The sequence below is a fragment of the Salvelinus sp. IW2-2015 genome, linkage group LG14 (genome assembly GCF_002910315.2).
Source record: "Salvelinus sp. IW2-2015 linkage group LG14, ASM291031v2, whole genome shotgun sequence".
Lineage (NCBI taxonomy): Eukaryota > Metazoa > Chordata > Actinopteri > Salmoniformes > Salmonidae > Salvelinus > Salvelinus sp. IW2-2015.
In genome coordinates, this window is record NC_036854.1 from 15,280,619 (window position 1) to 15,297,405 (window position 16,787).

General features: G+C 41.1%; 1 protein-coding gene across 3 annotated transcripts in view; it reads left to right on the forward strand.

Annotated features, from left to right (window-relative positions):
- The first annotated feature begins 4,057 nt into the window (after window positions 1-4,057).
- The window catches only part of LOC111973453 (ankyrin repeat domain-containing protein 6), a 58,908-nt gene continuing 46,178 nt past the window's right edge, over window positions 4,058-16,787 (forward strand). Inside the window, exon 1 of one of the 3 annotated variants that reach the window (XM_024000821.2) lies at window positions 4,058-4,143. The gene's annotated coding sequence lies outside the window, so the exon portion shown is untranslated. Of the gene's footprint in view, window positions 4,144-9,225; window positions 9,670-16,787 lie in introns of those variants that run through there. The other 2 variants (XM_024000822.2, XM_024000820.2) reach the window with 2 other exon arrangements.

Here is a 16,787-nt window from a genome sequence, read left to right on the forward strand (position 1 = left end):
TCACCTCCCAACCATTAAGAATTCCGGCTCTCACAGACCTGTTTAGTTTTTCTTAAGAAGCCCTCCTGTTCTCCACTCATTACCTGTATTAACTGCACCTGTTTGAACTCGTTACCTGTATAAAAGACACCTGTCCACACACTCAATCAAACAGACTCCAACCTCTCCACAATGGCCAAGACCAGAGAGCTGTGTAAGGACATCAGGGATAAAATTGTAGACCTGCACAAGGCTGGGATGGGCTACAGGACAATAGGCAAGAAGCTTGGTGAGAAGGCAACAACTGTTGGCGGCAATTATAGAAAATGGAAGAAGTTGAAGATGACGGTCAATCACCCTCGGTCTGGGGCTCCATGCAAGATCTCACCTCGTGGGGCATCAATGATCATGAGGAAGGTGAGGGATCCAGCCCAGAACTACACGGCAGGACCTGGTCAATGACCTGAAGAGAGCTGGGACCACAGTCTCAAAGAAAACCATTAGTAACACACTACACCGTCATGGATTAAAATCCTGCAGCGCACGCAAGGTCCCCCCTGCTCAAGCCAGCGCATGTCCAGGCCCGTCTGAAGTTTGCCAATGACCATCTGGATGATCCAGAGGAGGAGTGGGAGAAGGTCATGTGGTCTGATGAGACAAAAATAGAGCTTTTTGGTCTAAACTCCACTCGCCGGTGTTGGAGGAAGAAGAAGGATGAGTACAACCCCAAGAACACCATCCCAACCGTGAAGCATGGAGGTGGAAACATCATTCTTTGGGATGCTGTTCTGCAAAGGGGACAGGACGACTGCACCGTATTGAGGGGAGGATGGATGGGGCCAATGTATCGCGAGATCTTGGCCACCAACCTCCTTCCCTCAGTAAGAGCTTGAAGATGGGTCGTGGCTGGGTCTTCCAGCATGACACGACCCCGGAACACACAGCCAGGGCAACTAAGGAGTGGCTCCGTAAGAAGCATCTCAAGGTCCTGGAGTGGCCTAGCCAGTCTCCAGACTTGAACCCAATAGAAACTCTTGGAGGGAGCTGAAAGTCCGTATTGCCCAGCGACAGCCCCGAAACCTGAAGGATCTAGAGAAGGTCTGTATGGAGAGTGGGCCAAAATCCCTGCTGCAGTGTGTGCAAACTGGTCAAGAACTACAGGAAACGTATGATCTCTGTAATTGCAAACAAAGGTTTCTATACCAAATATTAAGTTCTGAGCATTCAAAAGTGACCAAAACATCACCCAGGAAGCATAGGAACTGAGAAGTGGTCTGTGGTCACCACCTGCAGAACCAATCCTTTATTGGGGGTGTCTTGCTAATTGCCTATAATTTCCACCTGTTGTCTATTCCATTTGCACAACAGCATGTGAAATTTATTGTCAATCAGTGTTGCTTCCTAAGTGGACAGTTTGATTTCACAGAAGTGTGATTGACTTGGAGTTACAGTGTGTTGTTTAAGTGTTCCCTTTATTTTTTTGAGCAGTGTATATTAACATGTGTCAAGGTCAATTTCTTGACAAGAACACAAACAAACACCATGGGCACAGTGTTTGCCTAATGGTATCTTTCCAGATCAACTGGCAAAGTACTATAAAGGGGATGGTCCTTGACTGACTTGTGTTTCCATATGAATTCCCACTGCAGGTGTTGTTATTCTGCTTCAATGCTTGTGTTCCCATACATTCTGTCCTTCAGATCAATATTATTTGTCCTGTATGGGCACAGAGGGCATTATGATGTACATTGGGCCCTCCAAGTCATGCTTTAGCAGTCAACACAGCACAGATCCTTTCTCCTCTAAGAGCTGGTTTGCCCTTGTCCTGGCCAGGGCGAAGTCTTCATTGAGAAGATTTCTTATCGCAAGGGACTTCCTGGTCAGATGAAGGTTAAATATATAAATAATACATTGAACAAAAATATAAACGCAACATGTAAAGTGTGTGTCCCATGTTTCATGAGCTGAAATAAAAGATCCCAGAAATGTTCCATGTGCACAAAAAGCTTTTTTCTCTCACATTTTATGCACAAATTTGTTTATATCCCTGTTAGTGAGCATTTCTCCTTTGACAAGATAATCTATCCATCTGACTGGTGTGTCATATCAAGAAGCTGATTAAACAGCATGATCATTACACAGGTGCAGCTTGTGCTGGGGACAACAAAAGGCCACTCTAAAATGTGCGGTTTTGTCATACAATACAATGCCACAGATGTCTCAAGTTTTGAGGGAGCGTACAATTGGCATGGTGAGTGCAGGAATATCCACCAGAGCTGTTGCCAGAGAATGGAATGTTCATTTCTCTATCATAAGCCGCCTCCAACGTCATTTTAGAGAATTTGGCAGTACGTCCAACCGGCCTCACAACCGCAGACCACGTGTATGGCGTTGTGTGGGTGAGCGCTTCGCTGATTTTTACATTTACATTTAAGTCATTTAGCAGACGCTCTTATCCAGAGCGACTTACAAATTGGTGCATTCACCTTATGACATCCAGTGGAACAGCCACTTTACAATAGTGCATCTAAATCTTTTAAGGGGGGGGGGGGGGGGGGTGAGAAGGATTACTTTATCCTATCCTAGGTATTCCTTAAAGAGGTGGGGTTTGATGTCAATGTTGTGAACACAGTGCCCCATGGTGGTGGGTTATGGTATGGGCAGGCATAAGATACGGACAACACAATTGCATTTTATCAATGCAACTTGAATGCACAGAGATACCGTGACGAGATCCTGAGGCCCATTGTCGTGGCATTCATCCGCTGCCATCCCCTCATGTTTCAGCATGATAATGCACGGCTCCATATTGCAAGGATCTGTACACAATTCCTGGAAGCTGAAATATCCCAGTTCTTCCATGGCCTGCATACTCACCAGACATGTCACCCATTGAGCATGTTTGGGATGCTCTGGATTGACGTGTACGACAGCATGTTCCAGTTCCCGCAAATATCCAACAACTTTGCACAGCCATTGAAGAAGAGTGGGACAACATTCCACAGGCCAGAATCAACAGCCTGATCAACTCTATGCGAAGGCGATGTGTCGCGCTGCATGATGCAAATGGTGGTCACACCAGATACTGACTGGCTTTCTGATCCATGCCCCTACCTTTTTTTTAATGGTATATGTGACCAACAGATGCATATCTGTATTCCCAGTAATGTGAAATCCATAGATTAGGGCCTAATGAATTTATTTAAATTAACTGGTTTCCTTATATGAACTGTAACTCAATAAAATATAGAGAAATTGTTGCATGTTGCGTTTATATTTTTGTTCAGTATACCTTGCTGCCATGCTGTTTCTTTGTATTCTGCTGACACTTGCTGGTCAATGTATGAATAGTTTTGCCCTAGATCTAGTCTTAAAGCGAAACCTATAAAACTATATGCACTTTGCAAATTCAGTGTTTGGACAGTGTCCAAGAGTGAGACGAATGGGGCATTCTCAAAAATAATAGGCAATCTGTGTGAAATGTCAATATACATTTTTAAAGCAGAACTATGTCACTTAACATCAGACACCCGTCAGTCCTAGAACACAGGCAGTGCAGGATATTCCAATGTACAGAATCCATTTTAGGAAATCCTCAGTCTTCAACGTTTGCAGCTTCACTTCTCACCTGAACAGGTGTGCTTCCAGGTTCTGCCACATAGGTGCAGATTTTTTTATTTAACTAGGCAAGTCAGTTAAGATCAATTTTTTTTTTTTAATGACGGCCTACAGGTAACAGTGTTCAGGGGCAGAATGGCAGATTTGTACCTTGTCAGTTTGGGGAGTCAATCCAACAATCTCTCAGATACTGGCCCAACACTCTAACCACTAGGCTACCTGCCAGATGAAGGAAAGGACACAAGCAGAGGAAGCTCCTTTGGCATCAGACTAATTGGCATCACCTAGACTTTACTTCATTGCTCTCCTAAAATCCTGTTAACACAAGAAATAATAAAAACGCATATAGTGTACTTGCCCATAGTTTTAAGGAGACTCACCCCAGTCACCACCAGATGGCGCTTGAGAGCGGTGATATATCTGCACTACATTAAATAATGTTGAGCTGAACTTTCTCTAATAATTCCTTGTGAATAGGTTTGCTAGGCTGCGTTGTCTGTCAGATGCACACACCTGAAATAATTTCACATCAATTATGTCGGCAAGGTACGTTTTTCTTCTCTAAAAAGTTTTGAATAACCATGAGTAGCAAGTGTTCATCCACCTTATTGTTGAGGGGACGTCACATCCAGTAAAAACAGTAGCTAAGTGCGTCATATGTTCATGTGAATGTTCTCAGTGTTTACAGTACGTCGACATTTCTTTACTTGTTGCTTAGCCAGTACAAAGTAAACAATGTAAGAATTTGAAATACATAACAGTATTCGTGAAAATTATTGTTACAATGTTTTAAAAGATTGCCTCACGCCATGCTGTTCATGCTAGCCCACATGAAAAAAACGATAGTATGCTATGGTTAAATACTATAGGTTTTCACTGTAGTGTTTTTGCAGACTTTACTGTAGTTTTCATCATTACAAAAAAATTATGCCGTTTTGAAACTGCAGGAAAGTGCAGTTACTGCAGTAGACTGTTATTTTGGACGCGGTATTTGCAGCATACTGCAGTTATACCGTATTAAGCAAATAAGGCCCAAGGGGGTGTGGTATATGGCCAATATACCAAGTCTAAGGGCTGTTCTTATCCACCACGCAATACGGAGCGCCTGGATACATCCCTTAGCTGTGGTATATTGGCTATATATCTCAAAACCCCGAGGTACCTTAATGCTGTTATAAACTGGCTACAAATATAATTAGAACAGTAAAAAAACATGTTTTGTCATACCCGTGGTATACTGTCTCATATACCACGGATTTCAGTCAATCATCATTCAGGGCTCGAACCCGTTTATACCTACAGTTATACTACAGTGTACTGCAGCTATACTGCGCTCTGACTGCAATCTTTTTTCGTAAAGGCATTGTAGTGTTTTTGCAGAATAAATACTACAGTGATATCTGTGGTATTTATTGTAGTGTTGCGGACATAACTATTATACTGTAGTATTTACAGCTTACAAGTGTAAATACTGTAGTAAAGAACTACTGTAGTATATACTATAGTAATTATTGTAGCCATATACCTCAAACCCCTGAGGTACCTTATTGCTATTATAAACTGGTTTCCAATGTAATTAGTGTAGTAAAAATAAACGTTTTGTTATACTCGTGGTATACCAATCAGCATTCAGCGCTCGAACCACCCAGTTTCTAATGTAGTATTTACTGTAGTGTTTTTGTTTTATTATCTTTGACACAGAAGTGGTGGTTTTCTCCTTAAGGAAACCTACTGGACCAAAATAAAATAGGCCTACTCAAAGAGAAAATTTTCCATAACCTGTATTGAAACTGCAGTAAAAGTGCAGTAACTGCAGTCGACTGTGGTATTTTGCAGTTATTCTGCACTGTAACTGCAGTTACACTGAAAAAGTACTGCAGTAAAAAAAAAAGTGTTATTTGCAGCATCTTGCTGTTATACTGCACTCTAACTACAGTTGTATTACAGTGTACTGCAGTTATACTGCCCTCAGACTGCATTTTTATTCCGTAAGGGTGAGGGGAATGGGCAGGGTGTATGCAAATGAAATACTGTAGTATATATTATAGTAATTACGGTAGTGTTTTTGCAGACTGTAGTATGTTTGTGTAAATTACTGTAGTATTTACTGTAGTGTTTTTGCAGACTAGTGTTTTTGCGGACATTACTGTAGTATTTACTGTAGTGTTTTTGTGGTCTGTAGTATTTACTATAGTATTCTACAGTATACTACCAAATTCTATAGTAAGTACTACACCTCATCGAAGTATACTACAGTGTGTAGTATATTATTCTATAGTATATTACAGTTTACTACATAATTCTATAGTAAGTACTATAGTATTCTATAGTAAACTGTAGTATTTTTTTATGTGGCAGCTCTGTCATTCACTCACTATTTTGCTTGTGTTGTCAATTATGTGGTGCAATTTGAGCAACTGAATAAGGAGATGACTGTGGTGAACTATGGGAATGCTGTTATTGAAAGTCAGCCTTCCAATAACAGCTGCCTGCCCAGTGGGGTTCTATGAATCTGACAGAGATATGACTGTCAGATTTATGGGACCTTCTTATGTGGGATTAGCCTGAGTTAAAGCAGGAGGCTTGCAATATCTTTGAGGTGTTTTCAGTATCTTTTTATTACCACATATAGATTTATTTGTTTTGAAGATACTGTTGCTACTTCTTGGAGATAATAAGTTACATTTTAATTATTTGGGAACTTTATTGAACAAACTAAGTTTCGATTTTTGATGAATACATCCCATTAGTTACCTACTTCTAAACAGATATCAGGCCTACTCTTTACGAGTTTGAATGTTCATCTGAAAATGTTCTACCTTGCTTGTTGCTTTGAAATGGCCGCTGTCCCCTTAGGTCCCTGAGTATTGTTAAGTGAGGTGTTTGTCTTAATGGCCTGCATCAAATTACAAACACTGCTAACTCGATGAGGGTTATTGAACGCTTTCAAACCATAGATGCTATTGCCACATGGTATAAGTAAGGCTCAGTATTAACAGTATTAACGCACACAAATCAGACAGACCGATAACCGAGGGCAATTCTACCCTCAAAGTACAGCAGGTTACAATGCAATGACTTACACTGAGTGTACAAAACATTAGGAACATCTACTTTTTCCATGACATAGACTGACCAGGTGAATCCAGGTGAAAGCTATGATCCCTTATTAAATCAACTTGTTAAATCAACTTCAATCAGTGTAGATGAAGGGGAGGAGACAGGTTAAAGAAGGATTTTTAAGCCTTGAGACAATTGAGACATGGATAATGTATGTGTGCTATTCACAGGGTGAATATTCAAGACAAAAGTGCCTTTGAACAGGGTATGTGTAGTAGGTGCCAGCAGCATGTCAAGAACTGCAATGCTGCTGGGTTTTTCACATTCAACAGTGTGTATCAAGAATGGTCCACCAAAGGACATCCATCCTATTTACATTTAATTGACTAGGCAAGTCAGTTAAGAACAAATTCTTATTTTCAATGATAGCCTAGGAACAGTGGTTGTTCAGGTGTAGAACAGCAGATTTGTACCTTGGGGATTTGATCTTGCAACCTTTACGGTTGGTGGTTGTTCAGGTGTAGAACAGCAGATTTTGTACCTTGGGGATTTGATCTTGCAACCTTTACGGTTGGTGGTTGTTCAGGGTAGAACAGCAGATTTGTACCTTGGGGATTTGGATCTTGCAACCTTTACGGTTGGTGGTTGTTCAGGTGTAGAACAGCAGATTTGTACCTTGGGGATTTGATCTTGCAACCTTTACGGTTGGTAGTCCAACACTCTAACCACTAGGCTACGCTGCCACCCCACACAACTGCATTGCAGTCAACATGGGCCAGCATCCCTGTGGAAGGCTTTCGACACCTTGTAGTCCATGCCCATGGCAAATTGAGGCAGTTTTGAGGGCAAAGGGGGGTGCAACTCAATATTAGGAAGGTGTTCCTAATGTTTACCTGGATGATGAAATAATATAACAGAAAAGTACTTCACTGTACGACTCTATCTGTACCTGTTAGGGTGCTCATGCTTCTTAACTACTATCTGCACACATCAAGGTAATACAAAAAGTATATATATATATAATAACAATAAAATAAGGTCAAAGCCAAGGCGGCTCAGGCGGACAGACAAAATATGTTTCTCACACCTAAGCTATAACCCTGCCTAATGTGGTCAACCAAAGCCGCTGTGCTACCGTTAGCCTCAGCTACAGGTCAACCCAGCACAAGAATCTCTCACGGCTCCCATGGATGAGAGCTGCTGGTAGGTCAGGTTACAACCATCTCCACATCTCCAGGGCGTAGAGCAGGAATCACAAAGGGCTCGCTCTACCACAGGCAGAGATATCTGTGCACGCTCACGCTCTTCTTAACAGTGGCACTTGAATAACCTCCCAAGCTTGGCTCACATCGTCTAGGTGAAAGGATATGACGGAGGCTAGCCCTTAAGCAGCTGCCATCATGGGGACAGGCTGCCACTCTCCATGATGTGGTTTCTGTGTATGAAACTGTATCCCTTCACTAAGGGTAAGACACCCAAACTTTTCTTTTATTTCACACCTTTTCTTCTGGAATGTGAGGAGACAGCAAGATACCCACCTCTCAAAAAAGTTGAACTTGTGATTGCCACACTCTCACAGAAGCTGTTTCTTAGTTGATCAAGTTCCAGTAATTGGCTCAAGACATTTAAAAAATAAAATCCACCTTGACATTATGCGCTATTGTGTGTATGCCAGTGACACAAAATCTCAATATAATACATTTTAAATTCAGGCTGTAATAGAACAAAATGTGGACAAAGTCAAGGTTTGTGAATACTTTCTGAACATGTGGAAAGTGGGCCTTCATCACTGGTATTTATGTGATGTGAGAAGGTGGATGTGAACCCAGGTCTTTTGCTTGTCAAATCACTGCCTTTGTGCGCTCAACCAGTCTTCAGGTTTGTTAATGTGGGAGTAATGATTAATAAATGATGAAAACACAATTTAACAGCCTTAAATGGTTTATTATGGACCCTTAAAATAAAGGGTTACCAATATAATGAATATGCAATAAGAAAAGGGACTCCTCCCATTTACAGATTTTGGAAACTCCAGAAGAAGGGAGCTAATTCTGCTCTAGGCAGGACTCGAAACACCATAAGTATTTTCAACCTTTTCCGTGTTCGTGCTACCCATCTCTGTCAAGGTGTTGCACAATTCTTCATTATGTGGCGTTACAACACACACCATGTCAATATGATGTTTCAGAACACCTCAGAATAAATGTTTCAGTACACCTTCCATTTGTCTCACAACATGTGTTTCAATACTCCAGCAAAGTTAAGGTTGTCTCATTTAAGGTGGTGGCAGCTCAGTTGCCACTAGCTTTAGTGTTAGAACGCACTTCATTTTAACAGTGTAGTTCAAAGACAAAGTTAACATGATCCAGATTTGGATAATCTTGCATGCCCCACTCACCTAATTTAGTTGCTTGTAAAGTATGATTTGCCAAGTTGATTGCTGAAATAGCCCCCCCCCCCAAAAAAAATGTTGGTCATTGCTGGTTAATGATAAACTAGTCTACTCAGTAAGATGCATTTCATAGCATGACATGAGTAGCCTGTTGATAGCACAGAAAGAACCGGAATTGCCTTTCACTTTCTAGTAGGAAATAAAGTGACAGGCCAGTGACAGGGTTGCTGTCCCATAGGGTGACGCCGGGTGAAGAACCGATGGACTGCTTCTCTTCCCAAATAGTGGGATTGTATCAGCGCTCCTTCATTTCACCTCATTAACAGAGGCTGTCACAAGATCTATTGACATGCAAATTGGATAGAGCGGGTGGTAGTGTGAAGACAGGCTCGGACTGAGTTTACTTGGGAGTTGGGACTCAGTGCGCGTAGCTCCCGCCCCATCTGTTTTTACTTTCTGCCTGGATAAACTACGGAGCCATCGACAGACCCCTCAAGCTTCTTGTTGTCCTTCTATGTAAATAGCCCGCACCGCTTCTCGTTTTTCGAATCGGGTTTAGCTTCCAAGGATTTGTAATCGGACGGAGAGTTCGTCTGGCGAATTACGCGCGGAACATTTTGGTATGAGCTCAATATCTGATACTTTTTGCTATGATGTATGTTTTACCCCGAACATATCAAATATTTTCATTGGTTTCTTTATTTAATCATGTTCAAATCTAGGACCATGTGTAGCCTATGCTGCGATGGTCAAATTACATTTCTTGGCCATTTGGATTATTGATAATTTGAGACAAATGAATGCCTTTTGAACAGTTTTATGTTTAGCGGGACATCTCTGGTCCCAGATGGGTAGTAGAATTCCACGTGCCCAAGGGGTATCAACGACAATGCCATATACTGTATATCTAGGCCTATATGAATAAAATAATGTATTATCTATTTCAGTATATGTCCTAGCCTAACAGGGTGAAGGAGAACGTTTTTAAATTGAGGGGAAAGTTGGAGAAAAAAAACAGGCATATCAGAGATATACACAGGCAGCCACATTTTGCATCTCAGTGGACTGTAAGCAGAGCTTGTAAGTAAGGGCCTTATTATTGTCAATTACAGGTCGAGGGTAATTACCGTGCTAAATCATTAGCAGAAATCCCCTAGGCTGTACAAAACCCCATTTAATAGAAATAAAGCTTATATAAATGTAAAGAAATGACTGTTTTCTTGGATAGCTTTCGATTGTTAAATAATCCATTCTGAAGTGGAAAATACATTCACTGTTTTGCATATGCAGAATAGTTAAGCTTATTGCCTTTCATCATTAGAAAGACACTCCAAGGTGGTGCATTTATGTAAATAGGTGCATGATTGAGCGTCAACCACACTCCAAGGGCTAACTGTCTGTTTCAAGTAGATTTGATCTGTGTTTGTTGAACTATAAACTCATTTCTTTCCCCTCATTACCATGGCCTCCTCCAGCTAGATTGTTTTTATGTGCTTTTATGGATGGTAAGAAATAAGAAGGACATGAGAAGTCAAATGCTGTAATTTTCTGTAAAACATACTGTTGGGGAAGGGAACTCTGAGACAGTCTCTGAAGCATTCCTTGGGCACCCGAGTGGTTCAGCAGTCTAAGGCACTGCATCTCAGTGCTTGAGGTGTCACTACAGACACACTGGTTCAAATCCAGGCTGTTTCACAACCGGCTGTGATTGGGAGTCCCATAGGGCGGTGCACAATTGGCCCAGCGTCATCTGGGTTTGGCCGGTGTAGGCCGTCATTGTAAATAAGAATTTGTTCTTAACTGACTTGCCTAGTTCAATAAAGGTGATAAAAATGGAGCTGCTGGACACTTTAGTGATGACAGATTAGGTAGACATTTCTGAGTCACAGCTCTGTCAGAAGAGGATAAAGGTGTCTGGATGCTTCCCAACCGGAAGAGTTTGTGCGTATATTATGAAGACGTTTTTTTGTTGTTTTCGGCTGTTCGGACACACTGCATTTTTCTAGAGGCAAGGCGACGTTCGGGGCCGAAGTCTATGCCCCTTCGTCGGTGATTGGTCAACAGTAGGGATTCTTCCATAAAGACTTTGTTGTCTTTCAATGAGTGACTCATTTTCATGCAAATTTTTTTCATTGAGAAATACTGCATCAAACATCCTGAGTTTGAGTTTCATTTACATGGACAGTGCACTTTAATCAACGTTTGAAGAAAAGTGACGGTTTTAGCCAGCCGGCTAATTTTCAACCGCAGTCCCTGGGCAGGTTATTGAAAACAATTACAATAACAATACAGACAAACAATGAGCAGTGAGCACATGCAGAGCAACATAGGACAAGCAACACATAGCACACAGTCAGAGAAATGGCACAAAATGCAACAACAACAAAAATACATAAAAGCAGCAAAGTGGTTCCACACCTCACAAGCTACAGATAACATGGAAAGCGGCAATACACAGCTAGGCATTATGTTCACAAGTCTGATTGACCTTTATCCATGTCTTTGTTTTTTTGGTGAAGTTTTGATAGGTGGTGCAGTTGCGTGTGTCTAATGGCAGTGTGTTCCAGACATGGGAAGCTCTCACAGAGAAAGCAGATTGACTAAAGGTGCTTTTCTGTAAGGGAACTATACAGTCACCTCTCATGGCAGAGCTTGTGGATCTGCTGCCATGGGTTTTCTGTTTGACTAAAGTACTAAGTGGAGGGGAAGCCAGACCATTTAGGATCTTGAATATTGGACAAGATTTTCCCAACTCAGGAGCTCATGCTTTCTGAGGACGTAACAGTGATGATGGCTATTGGCCTTTCTATCAAGCACTTTGAGAGCCTGTTTGTATACAGACTGAATGGGTTTTAATGTTGTACAACAAGCTTGGGCCCAACTAGTCAAGCAGTATGTTAAGTGTGGGAGTATCATAGCATTGAAGTATAGTTTTGCTACCTCTGTAGTCAAACAATTTCATATGAATTGGAAATTAGATAGGTTGAATTTCGTTATTTGAGTTACCTTTTTCACATGCTTTTTAAGAGAGATTGGAATCAAGTATTAGGCCAAGGTACAATACTTAAAATCGTATATATCACCTGGAGCTTCTCCCCTGACACATAGACATCTGGCTCAGAAGCATCAGTTTCCCTCTTTGTGAAGAAAATGCAGACTTTTTTTCCCCCATTGAGATGCAAACATGAGTCACTGCGCCACTTTGTAAGATGGACCATTACAGTGGTGAGTTCTTGTGCAGCTTGTTGTTTGCTCTTTGCATGCACATATATCACTGTATCATCTGCATACATTTGAACTTCAGGCCCTGTACAGACAGAAGGCAGATCATTAAATGTACAGGCTGAACAGGAGGGGCCCCAGTATTGACCCATGGGGCACGCCCACATCATAGCTGAGGGTGGGCGACAGCTCATTCTGACACACTGGGTTCTGCCTTCAAGGTATGATTTCATCCATCTCAAGGCATCGGGGGAAATGTTGAACTTGGACAGTTTTGTGATGAGAACATGGTGGAAATTCATACACAGGGATACTCAAAGTCAATCTTAAATGAATAATTGTTTATTGTCAGTGTGCTGGAGAGGTTCCAACCAACTCAATGCACCATAGTACACATGTCAATCAGGAGCTCTGCCTGGGCAGACCCAGAAGTTGTCTTATATACATGACTACACAGACCAGTTATATTTGCATGATTTAGCATAATTAATTAATCATTACTGTTTTGTTTCATTCATGTGACCGACCAATACTGGTTCATAACATGTGACAGACCAACACCTCATGAGGCTTCTTTCTCTCTAAACTGAGTCCTTGAAACAGATATCTTTCATTCGTTCTCAAAACACGGTCTGGGCGTACTGCCAAATTGCAGCTACTGATAGTGAGGATTTGTACAGTCAGCCACTTGCATGAACACAGAAATTGGTTATTAGAACAGTACATGAATAGAAGACAGAAATTTGTTATAAGAAAAGCACAAACATTCACATTTCCATTGCAAGAACCTCATGGTTAAAAGTATCAAAAGCTTTCCTTAAGTCTAGAAATACAGCCCCAACAACGCCCCCTTTGCCCATCTTGGACTTCACTTTTTCTAGAATGAAGCAGTTGGCCGTTTCTGTGGAGTGTTTTGCTCTGAAGCCAAACTGCATGGAGTGTAATGTGACGAGATTGTTGTTGAGGTGGGCAATCAGGTGCTCTGCTACACTTTTCAGCAACCTTCGACACCACAGGTAGTATACTAATGGGCCTGTAGTTACTCATGTCCACAGGGTCACCTGATTTAAAGATGGCCGTTATTATGGCCAACTTCCAGACCCTTGGAACCCCCCCCCCCCCGACCAATAGGTGTGTTGGTGACCTTGGTAATGGGGCCAATGAGTGACTCTTTGTAGTTTTTAAGAAAGGTAGAGTCCAGCCCAAACACATCTTTGGCTTTAAAGTTCTTTAGTGAGCTAATGTGAGCTTTAGTGAGCACCTGACTCAGAAACCCCCCTTATGATGAAGACAGGTTGAGTGTCATTCATTGGCGCTGAGCCCAAGAAACCAGTGGAGGGGCTCTGTGTCAGTACGTTGACAGTCAACAAAGTAGAAATTGAAGGCTGTTGCCATTTCGACTGCATCTTGTCATTCACATCGATTTCTAGCCTTTTTGCAGTGTTACTATGGTCTTTCCCTGTTAACTCTTTTAGATTCTCCCAGATCAATTTATAATTTCACTCTAATTTGGACTTTAGGGTTGATTTGAGCATGATCTCTTTCTTTCATCAGTTTCCAGATTTCTCCATTTAGCCAAGGAAGAGTGCTCTTTTGACAAGGTTTGTATTAGATTTTCTTTAGGAAGCCATTTATTGTAGTTTGGATTGTGGTTAGGAAAGCCTGACTATCAGCTTCCACATAATTTGTATAGGACAAGAGATCATTCCAGTTAATTCCCTTAATTATGTTTTCAAAAGGATTTAATTCACTTTTAGGTATTCTGAGCTGATCAGGCTTTCTAACAGTAGAGAGGTTAAACCTCTACTTAGAAAGCTTTCTGACTATAAGTGTCAGATTATGATCAGACAGCCCAGTAACCATATTGAATGATTTAGTCACTCTTTCTGGTTTATTACTGAACACCAGATGTGTTTTACTCACCCTGGTTGGCCCTTTAACTAGCTGTGTGAGTTCAAAGGTATTAGTGATCCGTTTGAGGGATTTCCTACAAAGTCTTCATAATGAATGTTAAAATCTCACATTAAGATACCTCTTTCCCAAAATCACATTCCCTAAGCATGTTATTAAACTGATAAAAAAATACACTTTTGGTGGAAGGTGGTGTGTACATTCCAATAAGGGTAGAAGACATTTGGGGAGACAGTGTAACGTTTAGGCCAATACATAATAGTTCATTATCACGTTATCAATTTGTTTACATCGGATATGTTCTTTAATATAACTCATCAGACCCTCTCCTCTTCCTTCAATCCTGTCTCTCCTGATAACATTGTTGCCAGGCACAATCAAAGCAGCAGATGCCATGTCTCTGAAAGGCAGCGGAAGTCTGCGAGAAGATATTGAATTTTATCACTTTTTGGAATGACATTGCGAATTTTCAAGTGCCCCCCTAGTAGTCGCTTGGAATTAGCTTGTGGGTCCCAGATGACTCAAGCATGATTTACACATTGAAAAAAGTAGTTCGGTAGTACAATTAACTATCCCTTGCGCTTGCACTGGATGCAGGGAACTATTTAAAACATTTTGCGTGCCAGAAGCAGAGTCGGGGATAGGGCTGTGGCAGTCACGAAATTTCGTCAGCCGGTGATTGTCAAGCAAATAACTGTCGGTCTCACAGTTTAATTAACAAACATATTTAGCTCGCCTGGCTTCCACACACACACCTTTGGAACATCTACATTTAAAAAGTCTAATAAATCCATGTAATATAGCCTACACCTTCACAATAAATCCATCATTTATTGTAGACATGTCTAAAGAAGCATGATATGAAGAACATCTAGTCTATTTCAGAAGAACAGAATACTCTGAGTTGTCCTTATGTTAGGTCCTGAACTGGCTAATGCAAATGGCTGTGGGCTACAATATGATGAGGGAGTGCGCACATGCGGCTATTCTGTGTTGAGAAGTTAACAAAGAAATAGGTACTCCTATATGCTTAATTTTGAGTTAAGGTAACTTTAGTTGTTCTACAAACGTTGGGCTTTATGTTTAGATTTTTTATACATTGCAAGGCTGCATGATGTGACTAATGATGATTTGAAAAAAGTCGCTTGAAAGGCATGAGCTCTGCTCAGTTTTTTTGCGCAGGTTGTACACTCTTCATTAGTCTCTCATTCACAATTTGACAAGCACTTGATGCTTTTGTGGCCGTAATGCACCCCCCAAAAATACATACCTTTTGCAGCCAGTGGCCGTTGTGCGCTTAAGCACCCCTTACTCACATGGCTCTCCATCACTTGATCGGTTCTTTCTCACAGGCTACAAGTGAAGACAGACACACCGGGGACGCAAATGTGCGCGTTCTTATCCAATTCGGAGGTGCATATTGAAGATATTGGAAGAACTGTCCACATTTACTTTGTCAGGCAACAAGATGAGTAGGCCTAACGAACAGCAAAAGCACTAGCCTATGTCAATCTACTATCACCCATAAAAGTCAACCTATTCTATGCGATAAATAAATATTCCAAACATAGTCTGGGACAGTTGTGGGATGCAATAGATCCCAAATTAATACAACCACTAGCATCAAAAAAACTATTTTAAGCAATGTGGCTGACATAGCAGATCAAAACATTTACCTTAAAATGTTGATAGACTATTAGGCTATTTCTTCACATTATAAGTACAGCAATGCGCACATGGCAGTAGGTTATAAGCACGAATGTTCCATGAGCGGGAAAACACCATTATCAAAATTGAGTGCATTATGGTGAAAATGATCTTCCCCAAACTTGAAACTCAAGCTCTGCTTATGTATGCCAGTTAGGCTCGAAACCCCTTGTAAAGCGGATTCATGTGCTTAATTTTAAGAAGTTATTATTTGGCCACTTTTGTTGTCATACAAACCTTTTCAAAACATATAGGCCTATGGGTTAGGCTACATGAGGTGGGCGACTATCATTTGAAATAGTCGCACAAGATAAAAGGCAGTTTATGCTGGGTATAATTCACAAGTGATAGGCTAATATTGTCACCCATCAGACTATTCTTGATTTAATCTCGTCTTTACATATACGTGTTAAATTTGTTTTGATTTAGAATGGATCATTATCATGCACCTGTCTCAAAACAGGGGCAGCGGGGGAAATTAATGTCTTCTATGCACTTAAATAGCGAATGGAAGATGCTTTTCCTGTGGTTAATTTTCATGCCAGCCAGGTAGGCTATACTCTTGTCGTAAAGATAAACAATGTGCTTAATATTAGGAAAACATATATAGAAATAAATATAGTAGGCCTAGCCTATAGAAAGCTGATGGGATCCTCCTCTGTTTAGTAGAGGCCATCACTGTTTTCTCATGCATTTGCATAGCCTATAGAAATGAGCTCATGGGCTCTCATGAAGTGTTTGATTAGATTTTCAAATATATTTGCATTGATGTCAGAGTGATTAGAGAGACAGAGTTCTGAGTACCAGGCAGTTATCAAGTTTGGTAGGCTACTAATGACCATCAGCAGCATCAGAGCTTGGAGAAGTCTAATTACCGTTACTAAACGGTCACGTGGAA